This window comes from Cherax quadricarinatus, chromosome 80, assembly GCF_038502225.1.
Source record: "Cherax quadricarinatus isolate ZL_2023a chromosome 80, ASM3850222v1, whole genome shotgun sequence".
Lineage (NCBI taxonomy): Eukaryota > Metazoa > Arthropoda > Malacostraca > Decapoda > Parastacidae > Cherax > Cherax quadricarinatus.
In genome coordinates this window covers 18,398,300-18,417,341 of record NC_091371.1, presented here as the reverse complement: position 1 = coordinate 18,417,341, position 19,042 = coordinate 18,398,300, and the positions used below count along the sequence as shown (strand labels likewise).

Sequence of the window (19,042 nt, the reverse complement as noted above, 5' to 3'; positions counted from 1 at the left end):
TGTGTAAACATTAGGCTGTGTATACGTATTTTATTTAAGGAGGGGTGTTAATGTTGCAGTTTAAAAACTGTAGTGTAAAGCACCCTTCTGGCAAGACAGTGATGGATTATTATTATTATTATAATCAAGGGGGAAGCGCTAAACCCGGAGGATTATACAGCGCCTGGGGGGGATGTGGAAGGCATTCAGGCTTAATTCGGGGAACTGGAGCACAGATCCAATTCCCTAAATCAAGAGCCCCTCACCAACATCAAGGAACCTTCCTTGAGGGGAGACAGTGATGGAGTGAATGATGGTGAAAGTTTTTCTTTTTCGGGCCACCCTGCCTTGGTGGGAATCGGCCAGTGTGATAATAATAATAAAAATAATAATCATATATAATTATCATTACTATTTATTAACATCAATTTATTAGTAGTATTCATTAATTATTAATTACTATTTAATATTTATCAATTATCATTATCACTTAGCTAATAATTATTTATTAGTATTAATAATTACGGTTTATTAAATTAATAATTACGATTTATTAGTATTGATAATTACGATTTATTAGTATTGATAATTACGATTTATTAGTATTGATAATTACGATTTATTAGTATTGATAATTACGATTTATTAGTATTGATAATTACGATTTATTAGTATTGATAATTACGATTTATTAGTATTGATAATTACGATTTATTAGAATTAATAATTACGATTTATTAGAATTAATAATTACGATTTATTAGAATTAATAATTACGATTTATTAGAATTAATAATTACAATTTATTAGTATTTATAATTACAAATTATTACAATTAATAATTGCAATTTATTAGTATTAATAATTACGATTTATTAGTATTAATAATTACGATTTATTAGTATTAATAATTACGATTTATTAGAATTAATAATTACGATTTATTAGAATTAATAATTACGATTTATTAGAATTAATAATTACGATTTATTAGAATTAATAATTACAATTTATTAGTATTTATAATTACAAATTATTACAATTAATAATTACAATTTATTAGTATTAATAATTACGATTTATTAGTATTAATAATTAACAATAATTACTATTAGTATTATTTATTATTAATCATTAAACTGGCTATGAAAGTCGATGTTTTGGTCGTTTATGAACCAGTGTCTTTACCAACATTAATTTCCCTGTGAAGGGCTCTCGCTCCAAGGAATTATACCTGTTCTCTTCCATAAATCGAACCAATGTGCCTGCCATTGCCAAGGCACTGTATGACTCCTACGGGTGCTGCGCTCCCTCGTGAGAATAAACAACGGAAAGACTTGGACAACGACTTCCGAGGTTCAAATATGTACTTAATGGTGAAAAAAATAAGTAGGGCCAGGAGCTGGAGCTCTCCTCGACTGTTAAGCTGGTAAAAGACTGTTAGCGCATTCAGCTCACACACTGAGGTCCGTGGCTCGATCCCCGGTACGGGAGAAAACATTACGATGTGTTGCCTTATGACACCTGCTGTCCACGTTCACCTAGCAGTAAAATAGGTACCTGGGTGTTAGTCGACTGGTGTGGGTCGCATCCTGGGATAAAACTGACCTAATGTGCCCGAAATGCTCTGCATAACAAGGGGCTGTCTATGTTGTAATATGTCATTGATGTCAGCTAGGACTATATACCTTGTACATGTACTGGTATTAAGTATTATGAACTGCACGAGGGTTATTCAGGCCGCGTGTCACCTGTACATCATCAGTCAACATTTTAATCCCTATAGTAGAGTTGAAGGTAAACTGTGTGTGTATACACAGAGACATACACCATCCTGTGTATGTCTCCTGTGATATGTTACCTTGACTGTCTGCTGGTAAATAAGAAGATACGAACACGCAGACAGCAATGGTCCAGAGCAGCTGCTACAACCTTCCCTCACCACCTTCACACACTTAATGATCCATCCTAGCTTCTCAGCCACCACCACCCCCACACACACACACATACATACATACACATGCACTCTAGTTTAGGTGTGTATATTCTCTCATGCTTTCACTGTAATACTTTCTTACACTCACAGAACCGAAGAGAAGCAAGTCAGTGCTCTGGAATATACTGGCTACTTCGTTAGGTTTAAAGTCTATCCACTACAGCTGCGTCATTAATAACGCTACAAGTCACCCGTGTACTAACATCGTCAGTACTTTAATATAAACCGAAACGGTCTTTAAAGTTAACTCTTTGTATATAGTATGTAAATGTACACAAAGATATATACTGTGAGATGCACTCTTGATGTACATAAGCTGCGAAATACACACCTATGTATATACACAGATGCATACCTCTCGGTATATATATATATATATATATATATATATATATATATATATATATATATATATATATATATATATATATATATATATATATATATATTACGACATATGTACACACCTCTTTTATGTATATGCACTGCAAGATATATTTTGTGTATATATAGAGATATACATCTTGGCGTATATATCAATGCACCACGCAGAAACAAACAGGTATATACAGAGAAAGATCGCAGTCAGCAGGATTCAAAGCCACGTCAGGGAAGGCTGGCAAGGTTCCCTGGATCACTCAGCCACAGATGCCTCAAAAGATGGCCAGGCTTGTTTACAAGCCATGTTTCTCCAAGCTTGGGCACACCAGTTTACCTCAAGCATGGTTTCAAGCTATTTCATTCTCCTCCTGTATGTTCTGACCTAACAAACGATTTTTATATCACTGCACCACGCAGAAACAAGCGGAGTATATACAGAGAAAGATCGCAGTTAACAGAATTTCTCTGTATATACCCGTTTGTTTTGCGTGGTGCATTAGTATAAAAGTTGCTTATAAAGTCAGAGCATACAGGAGGAGAATGAAATAGCTTGAGGCTTACTGGTGTGCCCGAGCTGGGTAACACATGGCTTGTTAACAAGGCTGCCCAGCTTTTGAGGCATCTGTGGCCGAGTGCTGTATAGCGTCACTTGGGGGACCTTGCCAGCCTTTCCTGACGTGGCTTCGAATCCTGCTGACTGAGATCTTTCTTGGTGTATATACGCAGATACATGCCTCTCGGTTTATATACACAGAGATCAAACTCAATATAATTGTGATTGTGAATATGAGGTTAGTGAACTTTAGTGAAGCAGTAAGTCTAAAGGATGTACCTCATTAGAGGGTGACATTAGTATGCATGAAGAGAGGTCGTGCGTGAAGCCTGAGATCCAGCAAGTCAGTGAGGAAGTCAGCTTACACATTAATCCCTATTCAACGCCATGTGGTAAAGAGACAATACTTTTTTTTTTCACTCTACTAATAAGGGGGTTGAGTCTCAGTTGGAGGGTTCCTCCAGTCAACTTTCAATTGACTAATATTATGGAAAGTATTATTAGGCAGAGTGGGAGGGAAGCAATTGAGATGACTGGGGGGTTCACGGTACAGGTAATGCGAGACATGGGGTAAGTCTCCCTACACTCACCCCTCCTATTCACCAGGCTTACTTAAAGTGACACGTAGATGGTCATCTACTGTGGGTTATCCCCAGGATAACGTTAGAAAGTTATCCCCGGATAACTTTCTTACCTTATCCTATATTACTAAACCTCCTGGGATGCTAAGGCGAAGACAGAATTCTTCGTTTGACATGTATAATCAATTTAATTATAGTAATATCAAGCGTACAAAACAAAGTACTGAACTGGACCTGTTCACTCCTACAAAAAATAAAGAGATAAGGAAGCACACTCTACTAGCCACTGTTATCTTTCATAAACATCCACTGCCATCACCTCAGTTTAGTGGTATAAATGTTGATCATCACACGTTAATGTACACGATAGTGGCACCTAAGACGAGTTCTCTCACAAATGTGAAGTACAACTACTTGTGAGACACTACACAATTAGGAAAAGTAACAGGCACACTGGTCTAAAACTTGTCAACAGTAGGCCTATTGCAGTACCTCTCATTACAGGCACATTGGTCTAAAACTCGTCAACAGTAGGCCTATAGCAGTACTTCTCATTACAGGTACATTGGTCTAAAACTCAACACTAGGCCTACTGCAGTACTCCTCATTACAGGCACATTGGTCTAAAACTCATCAACACTAGACCTACTGCAGTACTCCTCATTACAGGTACATTGGTCTAAAACTTGTCAACAGTAGGCCTACTGCAGTATTTCTCATTTCTTGTATATCTCTCATTTACTACCTGTCATTCATATTCTAGCAGTGAACCCTGATGATGGTGACGGACTTATCACAAAAAAGACGATTTTACATCAATAACTATCTTAAGAAATTACAAGTCTTTCCCACCAGTGAAGTTAGTACCAGATCAGCTTGGCTGTGGTTCATACGTTGGACTACGCGAGGCCAGCAGTAACAGCCTAGTTAGACTCCAGGTAACTATAAAATAACATTTTCTTTACACTAATATAAACAGAAGATCAAGGGGCTAGTAACACCTCTTGTATAGCTTACTAAGAAAAACTTTCATTTTTCTTTTAGGTAACCTTGCCTGGGTGGGATACGGCCGGTGTGTTGAAAAAAAATTAAACAGAGGTGTCACAGAATAGTCAGGACTTAAAGGTGACTGACAAGAAAATAGTTTAACAATTTGAATTGTAAGTCATAGATAGGAGGACAATATGCGAGTCACTTTCTGGAGAAGACAAGCAAGAAATGATAACTGAAGCTTGGTGAAGCATGCACAAGATGACTGAAGCTTGGTGAAGCAGGCACAAGATAACTGAAGCTTGGTGAAGCAGGCACAAGATAACTGAAGCTTAGTGAAGCATACACAAGATAACTGAAGCTTGGAGAAGCATACACAAGATAACTGAAGCTTGGTGAAGCAGGCACAAGATAACTGAAGCTTGGTGAAGCAGACACAAGATAACTGAAGCTTGGTGAAGCAGGCACAAGATAACTGAAGCTTGGTGAAGCAGACACAAGATAACTGAAGCTTGGTGAAGCAGGCACAAGATAACTGAAGCTTGGTGAAGCAGGCACAAGATAACTGAAGCTTGGTGAAGCAGGCACAAGATAACTGAAGCTTGGTGAAGCATACACAAGATAACTGAAGCTTGGAGAAGCATACACAAGATAACTGAAGCTTGGTGAAGCATACACAAGATAACTGAAGCTTGGTGAAGCATGCACAAGATAACTGAAGCTTGTTGAAGCATACACAAGATAACTGAAGCTTGGTGAAGCAGGCACAAGATAACTGAAGCATGGTGAAGCAGACACAAGATAACTGAAGCTTGGTGAAGCATACACAAGATAACTGAAGCTTGGTGAAGCAGGCACAAGATAACTGAAGCTTGGTGAAGCAGGCACAAGATAACTGAAGCTTGGTGAAGCATACACAAGATAACTGAAGCTTGGTGAAGCATGCACAAGATAACTGAAGCTTGGTGAAGCATACACAAGATAACTGAAGCTTGGTGAAGCAGGCACAAGATAACTGAAGCTTGGTGAAGCAGACACAAGATAACTGAAGCTTGGTGAAGCATACACAAGATAACTGAAGCTTGGTGAAGCAGGCACAAGATAACTGAAGCTTGGTGAAGCAGGCACAAGATAACTGAAGCTTGGTGAAGCAGACACAAGATAACTGAAGCTTGGTGAAGCATACACAAGATAACTGAAGCTTCGTGAAGCATACACAAGATAACTGAAGCTTGGTGAAGCATACACAAGATAACTGAAGCTTGGTTAAGCATACACAAGATAACTGAAGCTTGGTGAAGCATACACAAGAGAACTGAAGCTTAGTGAAGCAGGCACAAGATAACTGAAGCTTGGTGAAGCATACACAAGATAACTGAAGCTTGGTGAAGCATACACAAGATAACTGAAGCTTGGTGAAGCATACACAAGATAACTGACGCTTGGTGAAGCATACACAAGATAACTGAAGCTTGGTGAAGCATACACAAAATAACTGAAGCTTGGTGAAGCAGGCACAAGATAACTGAAGCTTGAAGCATACACAAGATAACTGAAGCTTGGTGAAGCATACACAAGATAACTGAAGCTTGGTGAAGCATACACAAGATAACTGAAGCTTGGTGAAGCAGGCACAAGATAACAGAAGCTTGGTGAAGCAGGCACAAGATAACTGAAGCTTGGTGAAGCAGACAAGATAACTGAAGCTTGGTGAAGCATACACAAGATAACTGAAGCTTGGTGAAGCATACACAAGATAACTGAAGCTTGGTGAAGCATACACAAGATAACTGAAGCTTGGTGAAGCATACACAAGATAACTGAAGCTTGGTGAAGCATACACAAGATAACTGAAGCTTGGTGAAGCAGGCACAAGATAACTGAAGCTTGGTGAAGCATACACAAGATAACTGAAGCTTGGTGAAGCATACACAAGATAACTGAAGCTTGGTGATGCATACAAAAGATAACTAAAGCTTGGTGAAGCATACACAAGATAATTGAAGCTTGGTGAAGCATACACAAGATAACTGAAGCTTGGTGAAGCAGGCACAAGATAACTGAAGCTTGGTGAAGCATACACAAGATAACTGAAGCTTGGTGAAGCATACACAAGATAACTGAAGCTTGGTGAAGCATACACAAGATAACTGAAGCTTGGTGAAGCATACACAAGATAACTGAAGCTTGGTGAAGCATACACAAGATAACTGAAGCTTGGTGAAGCATACACAAAATAACTGAAGCTTGGTGAAGCATACACAAGATAACTGAAGCTTGGTGAAGCATACACAAGATAACTGAAGCTTGGTGAAGCATACACAAGATAACTGAAGCTTGGAGAAGCATACACAAGATAACTGAAGCTTGGTGAAGCATACACAAGATAACTGAAGCTTGGTGAAGCATACACAAGATAACTGAAGCTTGGTGAAGCATACACAAGATAACTGAAGCTTGGTGAAGCATACACAAGATAACTGAAGCTTGGTGAAGCATACACAAGATAACTGAAGCTTGGTGAAGCATACACAAGATAACTGAAGCTTGGTGAAGCATACACAAGATAACTGAAGCTTGGTGAAGCATACACAAGATAACTGAAGCTTGGTGAAGCATACACAAGATAACTGAAGCTTGGTGAAGCAGACACAAGATAACTGAAGCTTGGTGAAGCAGACACAAGACAACTGAAGCTTCGTGAAGCAGACACAAGATAACTGAAGCTTGGTGAAGCAGACACAAGATAACTGAAGCTTGGTGAAGCATACACAAGATAACTGAAGCTTGGTGAAGCATACACAAGATAACTGAAGCTTGGTGAAGCATACACAAGATAACTGAAGCTTGGTGAAGCATACACAAGATAACTGAAGCTTGGTGAAGCATACACAAGATAACTGAAACTTGGTGAAGCAGGCACAAGATAACTGAAGTTTGAAGCATACACAAGATAACTGAAGCTTGGTGAAGCATACACAAGATAACTGAAGCTTGGTGAAGCAGACACAAGATAACTGAAGCTTGGCGAAGCAGACACAAGACAACTGAAGCTTGGTGAAGCAGACACAAGATAACTGAAGCTTGGTAAAGCAGACACAAGATAACTGAAGCTTGGTGAAGCATATACAAGATAACTGAAGCTTGGTGAAGCAGACACAAGATAACTGAAGCTTGGTGAAGCAGACACAAGATAACTGAAGCTTGGTGAAGGAGACACAAGATAACTGAAGCTTGGTGAAGCATACACAAGATAACTGAAGCTTGATGAAGCATACACAAGATAACTGAAGCTTGGTGAAACATACACAAGATAACTGAAGCTTGGTGAAGCATACACAAGATAACTGAAGCTTGGTGAAGCAGACACAATATAACTGAAGCTTGGTGAAGCAGACACAAGATAACTGAAGCTTGGTGAAGCAGACACAAGTTAACTGAAGCTTGGTGAAGCAGACACAAGACAACTGAAGCTTGGTGAAGCAGACACAAGATAACTGAAGCTTGGTGAAGCAGACACAAGATAACTGAAGCTTGGTGAAGCAGACACAAGATAACTGAAGCTTGGTGAAGCATGCACAAAATAACTGAAGCTTGGTGAAGCATACACAAGATAACTGAAGCTTGGTGAAGCAGACACAAGATAACTGAAGCTTGGTGAAGCAGACACAAGATAACTGAAGCTTGGTGAAGCAGACACAAGACAACTGAAGCTTGGTGAAGCATACACAAGATAACTGAAGCTTGGTGAAGCAGACACAAGATAATTGAAGCTTGGTGAAGCATACACAAGATAACTGAAGCTTGGTGAAGCAGACACAAGATAACTGAAGCTTGGTGAAGCAGGCACAAGATAACTGAAGCTTGGTGAAGCAGACACAAGATAAGTGAAGCTTGGTGAAGCAGGCACAAGATAACTGAAGCTTGGTGAAGCAGGCACAAGATAACTGAAGCTTGGTGAAGCAGGCACAAGATAACTGAAGCTTGGTGAAGCAGACACAAGATAACTGAAGCTTAGTGAAGCATACACAAGATAACTGAAGCTTGGTGAAGCATACACAAGATAACTGAAGCTTGGTGAAGCATACACAAGATAACTGAAGCTTGGTGAAGCATACACAAGATAACTGAAGCTTGGTGAAGCAGACACAAGATAACTGAAGCTTGGTGAAGCAGGCACAAGATAACTGAAGCTTGGTGAAGCAGACACAAGATAACTGAAGCTTGGTGAAGCAGCCACAAGATAACTGAAGCTTGGTGAAGCAGACACAAGATAACTGAAGCTTGGTGGAGCAGGCACAAGATAACTGAAGCTTGGTGAAGCAGGCACAAGATAACTGAAGCTTGGTGAAGCAGACACAAGATAACTGAAGCTTGGTGAAGCAGACACAAGATAACTAAAGCTTGGTGAAGCAGGCACAAGATAACTGAAGCTTGGTGAAGCAGGAACAAGATAACTGAAGCTTGGTGAAGCATACACAAGATAACTGAAGCTTGGTGAAGCATACACAAGATAACTGAAGCTTGGAGAAGCATACACAAGATAACTGAAGCTTGGTGAAGCATACACAAGATAACTGAAGCTTGGTGAAGCATGCACAAGATAACTGAAGCTTGGTGAAGCAGGCACAAGATAACTGAAGCTTGGTGAAGCATACACAAGATAACTTATGCTTGGTGAAGCAGGCACAAGATAACTGAAGCTTGGAGAAGCATACACAAGATAACTGAAGCTTGGTGAAGCATACACAAGATAACTGAAGCTTGGTGAAGCATACACAAGATAACTGAAGCTTGGAGAAGCATACACAAGATAACTGAAGCTTGGTGAAGCAGACACAAGATAACTGAAGCTTGGTGAAGCATACACAAGATAACTGAAGCTTGGTGAAGCATACACAAGATAACTGAAGCTTGGAGAAGCATACACAAGATAACTGAAGCTTGGTGAAGCATACACAAGATAACTGAAGCTTGGTGAAGCATACACAAGATAACTGAAGCTTGGTGAAGCAGGCACAAGATAACTGAAGCTTGGTGAAGCAGACACAAGATAACTGAAGCTTGGTGAAGCATACACAAGATAACTGAAGCTTGGTGAAGCAGACACAAGATAACTGAAGCTTGGTGAAGCATACACAAGATAACTGAAGCTTGGTGAAGCATACACAAGATAACTGAAGCTTGGTGAAGCAGACACAAGATAACTGAACCTTGGTGAAGCATACACAAGATAACTGAAGCTTGGTGAAGCATACACAAGATAACTGAAGCTTGGTGAAGCAGGCACAAGATAACTGAAGCTTGGTGAAGCAGGCACGAGATAACTGAAGCTTGGTGAAGCATACACAAGATAACTGAAGCTTGGTGAAGCATACACAAGATAACTGAAGCTTGGTGAAGCATACACAAGATAACTGAAGCTTGGTGAAGCAGGCACAAGATAACTGAAGCTTGGTGAAGCAGGCACAAGATAACTGAAGCTTGGTGAAGCATACACAAGATAACTGAAGCTTGGTGAAGCATACACAAGATAACTGAAGCTTGGTGAAGCATACACAAGATAACTGAAGCTTGGTGAAGCAGGCACAAGATAACTGACGCTTGGTGAAGCATACACAAGATAACTGAAGCTTGGTGAAGCATACACAAGATAACTGAAGCTTGGTGAAGCATACACAAGATAACTGAAGCATACACAAGATAACTGAAGCTTGGTGAAGTAGACACAAGATAACTGAAGCTTGGTGAAGCATACACAAGATAACTGAAGCTTGGTGCACAAGATAACTGAAGCTTGGTGAAGCAGGCACAAGATAACTGAAGCTTGGTGAAGATAACTGAAGCTTGGTGAAGCAGACACAAGATAACTTGAAGCATACACAAGATAACTGAAGCTTGGTGAAGCAGACACAAGATAACTGAAGCTTGGTGAAGGACACAAGATAAGCTTGGTGAAGATAACTGAAGCTTGGTGAAGCAGGCACTTGGTGAAGCAGCTTGGTGAAGCAGACACAAGATAACTGAAGCTTGGTGAAGCATACACAAGATAACTGAAGCTTGGTGAAGCAGCATACACAAGATAACTGAAGCTTGGTGAAGCATACACAAGATAACTGAAGCTTGGTGAAGCAGACACAAGATAACTGAAGCTTGGTGAAGCAGATAACTGAAGCTTGGTGAAGCACACAAGATAACTGAAGCTTGGTGAAGCAGCATACACAAGATAACTGAAGCTTGGTGAAGCAGACACAAGATAACTGAAGCTTGCATACACAAGTGAAGCAGATAACTGAAGCATACACAAGATAACTGAAGCTTGGTGAAGCAGGCACAAGATAACTGAAGCTTGGTGAAGCATACACAAGATAACTGAAGCTTGGTGAAGCATACACAAGATAACTGAAGCTTGGTGCATACACAAGATAACTGAAGCTTGGTGAAGCAGACACAAGATAACTGAAGCTTGGTGAAGCAGACACAAGATAACTGAAGCTTGGTGAAGCATACACAAGATAACTGAAGCTTGGTGAAGCAGGCACAAGATAACTGAAGCTTGGTGAAGCATACACAAGATAACTGAAGCTTGGTGAAGCAGACACAAGATAACACAAGATAACTGAAGCTTGGTGAAGCATACACAAGATAACTGAAGCTTGGTGAAGCATACACAAGATAACTGAAGCTTGGTGACACAAGATAACTGAAGCATACACAAGATAACTGAAGCTTGGTGAAGCAGGCACAAGATAACTGAAGCTTGGTGAAGCAGACACAAGATAACTGAAGCTTGGTGAAGCATACACAAGATAACTGAAGCTTGGTGAAGACACAAGATAACTGGTGAAGCATACACAAGATAACTGAAGCTTGGTGAAGCATACACTTGGTGAAGCATACACAAGATAACTGAAGCTTGGTGAAGCAGGCACAAGATAACTGAAGCTTGGTGAAGCAGGCACAAGATAACTGAAGCTTGGTGAAGCATACACAAGATAACTGAAGCTTGGTGAAGCAGACACAAGATAACTGAAGCTTGGTGAAGCATACACAAGATAACTGAAGCTTGGTGAAGCAGGCACAAGATAACTGAAGCTTGGTGAAGCAGGCACAAGATAACTGAAGCTTGGTGAAGCATACACAAGATAACTGAAGCTTGGTGAAGCATACACAAGATAACTGAAGCTTGGTGAAGCATACACAAGATAACTGAAGCTTGGTGAAGCAGGCACAAGATAACTGACGCTTGGTGAAGCATACACAAGATAACTGAAGCTTGGTGAAGCATACACAAGATAACTGAAGCTTGGTGAAGCATACACAAGATAACTGAAGCATACACAAGATAACTGAAGCTTGGTGAAGCAGACACAAGATAACTGAAGCTTGGTGAAGCATACACAAGATAACTGAAGCTTGGTGAAGCAGGCACAAGATAACTGAAGCTTGGTGAAGCAGGCACAAGATAACTGAAGCTTGGTGAAGCATACACAAGATAACTGAAGCTTGGTGAAGCATACACAAGATAACTGAAGCTTGGTGAAGCATACACAAGATAACTGAAGCTTGGTGAAGCAGACACAAGATAACTGAAGCTTGGTGAAGCAGACACAAGATAACTGAAGCTTGGTGAAGCAGGCACAAGATAACTGAAGCTTGGTGAAGCAGGCACAAGATAACTGAAGCTTGGTGAAGCAGGCACAAGATAACTGAAGCTTGGTGAAGCATACACAAGATAACTGAAGCTTGGTGAAGCAGACACAAGATAACTGAAGCTTGGTGAAGCATACACAAGATAACTGAAGCTTGGTGAAGCATACACAAGATAACTGAAGCTTGGTGAAGCATACACAAGATAACTGAAGCTTGGTGAAGCAGGCACAAGATAACTGAAGCTTGGTGAAGCAGACACAAGATAACTGAAGCTTGGTGAAGCATACACAAGATAACTGAAGCTTGGTGAAGCAGACACAAGATAACTGAAGCTTGGTGAAGCATACACAAAATAACTGAAGCTTGGTGAAGCATACACAAGATAACTGAAGCTTGGTGAAGCATACACAAGATAACTGAAGCATACACAAGATAACTGAAGCTTGGTGAAGCAGACACAAGATAACTGAAGCTTGGTGAAGTATACACAAGATAACTGAAGCTTGGTGAAGCAGGCACAAGATAACTGAAGCTTGGTGAAGCAGGCACAAGATAACTGAAGCTTGGTGAAGCATACACAAGATAACTGAAGCTTGGTGAAGCAGACACAAGATAACTGAAGCTTGGTGAAGCATACACAAGATAACTGAAGCTTGGTGAAGCATACACAAGATAACTGAAGCATACACAAGATAACTGAAGCTTGGTGAAGCAGACACAAGATAACTGAAGCTTGGTGAAGTATACACAAGATAACTGAAGCTTGGTGAAGCAGGCACAAGATAACTGAAGCTTGGTGAAGCAGGCACAAGATAACTGAAGCTTGGTGAAGCATACACAAGATAACTGAAGCTTGGTGAAGCAGACACAAGATAACTGAAGCTTGGTGAAGCATACACAAGATAACTGAAGCTTGGTGAAGCAGACACAAGATAACTGAAGCTTGGTGAAGCAGACACAAGATAACTGAAGCTTGGTGAAGCAGGCACAAGATAACTGAAGCTTGGTGAAGCATACACAAGATAACTGAAGCTTGGTGAAGCAGGCACAAGATAACTGAAGCTTGGTGAAGCATACACAAGATAACTGAAGCTTGGTGAAGCAGACACAAGATAACTGAAGCTTGGTGAAGCATACACAAGATAACTGAAGCTTGGTGAAGCATACACAAGATAACTGAAGCTTGGTGAAGCAGACACAAGATAACTGAAGCTTGGTGAAGCAGGCACAAGATAACTGAAGCTTGGTGAAGCAGACACAAGATAACTGAAGCTTGGTGAAGCATACACAAGATAACTGAAGCTTGGTGAAGCAGACACAAGATAACTGAAGCTTGGTGAAGCATACACAAGATAACTGAAGGTTTGTGAAGCATACACAAGATAACTGAAGCTTGGTGAAGCAGGCACAAGATAACTGAAGCTTGGTGAAGCAGGCACAAGATAACTGAAGCTTGGTGAAGCATACACAAGATAACTGAAGCTTGGTGAAGCAGACACAAGATAACTGAAGCTTGGTGAAGCATACACAAGATAACTGAAGCTTGGTGAAGCAGACACAAGATAACTGAAGCTTGGTGAAGCAGACACAAGATAACTGAAGCTTGGTGAAGCAGGCACAAGATAACTGAAGCTTGGTGAAGCATACACAAGATAACTGAAGCTTGGTGAAGCAGACACAAGATAACTGAAGCTTGGTGAAGCATACACAAGATAACTGAAGCTTGGTGAAGCAGACACAAGATAACTGAAGCTTGGTGAAGCAGACACAAGATAACTGAAGCTTGGTGAAGCAGGCACAAGATAACTGAAGCTTGGTGAAGCAGACACAAGATAACTGAAGCTTGGTGAAGCAGACACTATTATTAGTATAACGATGCACAATTTGGTGTGTACTCACCTAATTGTGGTTGCAGGGGTCGAGACTCAGCTCCTGGTCGCGCCTCTTCACTGGTCGCTACTAGGTCCATTCATTCCTTGCTCCATGAGCTTTATCATACCTCTTCTTAAAGCTATGTATGGTACCTATCTACATTACCTCACTTTCCAGACTATTCCACTTCCTGACAAGACTAAAGAAATGCTTCCTAACATCCTTGTGACTTATCTGCGTCTTCAACTTCTAATTGTGACCCCTTATTGCTGTGTCCCGTCTCCGGAACTTCGTGTTTCTGTTCACCTTGTCGATTCCTCTCAGTATTTTATATGTCGTTATCATGTCCCCCCTGTACCTCCAGTCCTGCAGTGTCGTCAGGTCGATTTCCCTTAATCTCTCCTCGTAGGACATGCCCCCTATCTCCGGGACTAGTCTCGTTGCAAACCTTTGCACTTTCTCAAATTTCCTGACATGCTTGGCCAGTACTCACCTAGTTGTACTCACCTAGTTGAGGTTGCAGGGGTCGAGTCCAAGCTCCTGGCCCCGCCTCTTCACTGGTCGCTACTAGGTCGCTCTCCCTGAACCATGAGCTTTATCGTACCTCTGCTTAAAGCTATGTATGGATCCTGCCTCCACTACATCGCTTCCCAAACTATTCCACTTCCTGACTACTCTGTGGCTGAAGAAATACTTCCTAACATCCCTTTGATTCATCTGTGTCTTCAGCTTCCAACTGTGTCCCCGTGTTGCTGTGTCCAGTCTCTGGAACATCCTGTCTTTGTCCACCTTGTCAATTCCTCTCAGTATTTTGTGAGTCGTTATTATGTCCCCCCTATCTCTCCTGTCCTCCAGTGTCGTCAGATTGATTTCCCTTAACCTCTCCTTATAGGACATACCTCTTAACTCTGGGACTAGTCTTGTTGCAAACCTTTGCACTTTCTCTAGTTTCTTTACATGCTTGGCTAGGTGTGGGTTCCAAACTGGTGCCGCATACTCCAATATGGGCCTAACGTACACGGTGTACAGGGTCCTGAACGATTCCTTATTAAGATGTCGGAATGCTGTTCTGGGGTTTGCCAGGCGCCCATATGCTGCGGCAGTTATTTGGTTGATGTGCGCTTCAGGAGATGTGCTTGGTGTTATACTCACCCCAAGATCTTTTTCCTTGAGTGATGTTTGTAGTCTCTGGCCCCCTAGACTGTACTCCGTCTGCGGTCTTCTTTGCCCTTCCCCAATCCTCATGACTTTGCACTTGGTGGGATTAAACTCCAGGAGCCAGTTGCTGGATCAGGTCTGCAGCCTGTCCAGATCCCTTTGTATTTCTGCCTGGTCTTCGATCGAATGAACTCTTCTCATCAACTTCACGTCATCTGCAAACAGGGACACCTCGGAGTTTATTCCTTCCGTCATGTCGTTCACAAATACCAGAAGCAGCACTGGTCCTAGGACTGACCCCTGTGGGACCCCGCTGGTCACAGGTGCCCACTCTGACACCTCGCCACGTACCATTACTCGCTGCTGTCTTCCTGACAAGTATTCCCTGATCCATTGAAGTACCTTCCCTGTTATCCCTGCTTGGTCCTCCAGTTTTTGTACTAATCTCTTGTGTGGTACTGTGTCAAACGCCTTCTTGCAGTCCAAGAAAATGCAATCCACCCACCCCTCTCTCTCTTGTCTTACTGCTGTCACCATGTCATAGAACTCCAGTAGGTTTGTGACACAGGATTTCCTGTCCCTGAAACCATGTTGGCTGCTGGTGATGAGATCATTCCTTTCTAGATGTTCCACCATTCTTCTCCTGACAATCTTTTCCATGATTTTGCATACTATACATGTCAGTGACACTAGTCTGTAGTTTAATGCTTCATTTCTTTCTCCTTTTTTAAAGATTGGGACTACATTTGCTGTCTTCCATGCCTCAGGCAATCTCCCTGTTTCGATAGATGTATTGAATATTGTTAGGGGTACACATAGCGCCTCTGCTCCCTCTCTCAGGACCCATGGAGAGATGTTATCTGGCCCCATTGCCTTTAAGGTATCTAGCTCACTCAGAAGCCTCTTCACTTCTTCCTCGGTTGTGTGTACTGTGTCCAGCATATGGTGGTGTACCCCACCTCTCCGTCTTTCTGGAGCCCTTCTGTCTCCTCTGTGAACACTTCTTTGAATCTCTTGTTGAGTTCCTCACATACTTCACGGTCATTTCTTGTTGTCTCTCCTCCTTCCTTCCTTAGCCTGATGACCTGGTCCTTGACGGTTGTTTTCTTCCTGATGTGGCTGTATAACAGCTTCGGGTCAGATTTGGCTTTTGCTGCTATGTCGTTTTCATATTGACGTTGGGCCTCCCTTCTTATCTGTGCATATTCGTTTCTGGCTCTACGACTGCTCTCCTTATTCTCCTGGGTCCTTTGCCTTCTATATTTCTTCCATTCCCTAGCACACTTGGTTTTTGCCTCCTTGCATCTTTGGGTGAACCATGGGCTCATCCTGGCTTTTCCATTATTCCTGTTACCCTTGGGTACAAACCTCTCCTCAGCCTCCTTGCACATTGTTGCTACATATTCCATCATCTCATTAACTGGCTTCCCTGCCAGTTCTCTGTCCCACTGAACCTCATTCAGGAAGTTCCTCATTCCTGTGTAGTCCCCTTTCCTGTAGCTTGGTTTCATTTGTCCTGGCCTTCCTGCTTCCCCCTCCACTTGTAGCTCTACTGTGTATTCGAAGCTCAAAACCACATGATCGCTGGCCCCAAGGGTTCTTTCATATGTGATGTCCTCAATATCTGCACTACTCAAGGTGAATACTAAGTCCAGTCTTGCTGGTTCATCCTCTCCTCTCTCTCTTGTAGTGTCCCTTACGTGTTGGTACATGAAGTTTTCCAGTACCACCTCCATCATTTTAGCCCTCCATGTATCTTGGCCCCCATGTGGCTCCAAGTCCTCCCATTCGATCTCCTTGTGGTTAAAGTCGCCCATGATCAGGAGCTTTGCCCTGCATGCATGAGCTCTTCTCGCCACTGCAGCCAGTGTGTCAACCATCGCTCTATTGCTCTCGTCATACTTTTGCCTTGGCCTCCTGCTGTTCTGTGGTGGGTTATACATCACTGCAATTATCACCTTGGGACCACCAGAGTGAAGCATTCCCGCTATGTAATCACTTTCTTCTCCGCTGTCTCCTCTCTCCAGCTCATCAAAATTCCATCGGTGTTTGATCAGCAATGCCACTCCTCCACCCCCCCTGTTCCTTCTGTCTTTTCTCAGGATCTGGTATCCCACTGGAAAGATGGCATCTGTTATCATACCTGTAAGCTTGGTTTCTGTGATCGCTATGATGTCTGGTGATGCCTCTTTGACTCTTTCGTGCCACTCCTCCCACTTGTTTGTTATTCCATCAGCGTTTGTGTACCATACCTTCAGTTTCCTTTCCAACACTGTGGTTTGGGGGGCCTGTGGGGGTGGGAGACCTGGTAGCATACTGTGGGATTCTACGGTTGGGGGTTGGGTGGAAGCTGTGGGTATGGATTGTATTGTGTGTTGGGATGGTGTGATAGGTTGTGGGGTTCTGAGGATATTGTGTGTGTGCTTGCCCTTGCTGCTCTGTTCTGCTCTGACTGACCTCTGCTGGTTCCATCCTTGTCTCCTTTCCTAGCTCCTTTCGCTTTTTTGTCCTCTCCCTCAGCTGCCGTCTCTCTGTTTGTGTTCTGTCTCTGTCTAGGAACACCTTCTTGTACTCTTCCGAGCTTTTCAACCGTGGTTTCTCTTGGAGGATCCTGTTCCGCACTGTTTCTGTCCTGAGAATCAGCTTGATCGGTCGGTTTCTCCCCTTCAAGTACCCCCCTATTCTCTGAAAATTTACAATCTCATCCATGTCTTCTCCCCCTATTTCCATGATGATTTTCTCAATCTCCTTTCTTTCTTCCTGCCGTCTTTCAGTGTGTGTCCTTTCCTCTCTCTCCCGAAGCCCATGGATAATCACTGATTTTGCCCTTTCCTTCTCCCATTGCCTCTCCCTCTGTGACTCTGGTTCCTGTCTGTATGTGGTCATTTTCTCCCTTGATTTTTCCAGTGGCTCTTGGTAGCATGGTTGTGCCTCAGCATTCGACCTATCTCCCTCTCCATCTGCACCCATCTGCTCTTCCCTTCCACTCCCTGGCCCTTCTTTGCAGGCTGATATGACCTTAGCATAATTCATATCTCCTTCCTTCCTGTTCAGCCTCTCATCTTCGTATGGTGTGTCTTCTCTGGTCACTACCCCTGAGACTTGCTTCAGCCTGTTTACCTCAAATTCTAGGACCTTTACCCTGGCTACTGCAGTTTCGACTTGTGCCTCCCAATTCTTTGTCTCCTTCTCCAACCTCTTTTCCCATTTCACAGAGAGCTCTTTCTCCATTTTTTCAGAAATCTCTCCTAATTTTCTCTCCCATTCTTGCTCTATCCTTTTCCACTGTTCCTCCATCCATTCCTCCCTACCAGTACCATTGTCATCTGATCCCTGATTCCTGCAAGTCCCAACCATTTTTTTTTTAGTGAAAGAGAGAGAGAAAGAGAAAAAGAAAAAGGGGGAGAGAGTGAGAGATAGGGAGAGAGAGAAGGGGAGCCTAGAAGGAGGGGAAAAGAAGGGAAAAAGGGGGAGAAAGTGAGAGAGAGGGAAAAGGTAAGAGAGAGGGGGGAGTGACAAGGGAAGATAAAGAGAGATAAAAGAAGAGGAAGAGAGAGAGTAAGAGAGGAAGAGAGAGAGGGAGAGGGAGAGAGAGAGAATGAGAAAAAGGGAGAGAGAGAGAGAGAGAGAGAGAGAGAGAGAGAGAGAGAGAGAGAGAGAGAGAGAGAGAGAGAGAGAGAGAGAGAGAGAGAGAGAGAGAGAGGAAGAGAGAGGAGAGGAGAGGGAGAGAGATGGGGGGGGAAAGGAAGGGTTATAGGGTCACTTCACAGGAAGGTGTAAAATCCTGTATATGTGTGTGTGTGTGTCTGTATGTGCATGTGTGTGTGTGTGCTACAGCTATTCAAGTGCCTAACAGCAGAGCTGTCCTCACCTAGTGTG

The 19,042-nt window shown here is 42.3% G+C and overlaps 1 protein-coding gene across 7 annotated transcripts in view; it reads right to left on the bottom strand.

The window, feature by feature from the left end:
* Positions 1 to 19,042, bottom strand: part of LOC128702370 (ras-related and estrogen-regulated growth inhibitor) — a 102,120-nt gene that overhangs the window by 69,067 nt on the left and 14,011 nt on the right. For 3 of the 7 annotated variants that reach the window (XM_053796606.2, XM_053796608.2, XM_053796610.2), the window contains exon 1: positions 1,841 to 1,979. The exons of 1 other annotated variant lie outside the window; for it this stretch is intronic. The gene's annotated coding sequence lies outside the window, so the exon portion shown is untranslated. Of the gene's footprint in view, positions 1 to 1,840; positions 1,981 to 19,042 lie in introns of those variants that run through there. 3 more of the 7 variants (XM_053796607.2, XM_053796609.2, XM_053796611.2) reach the window with 2 other exon arrangements.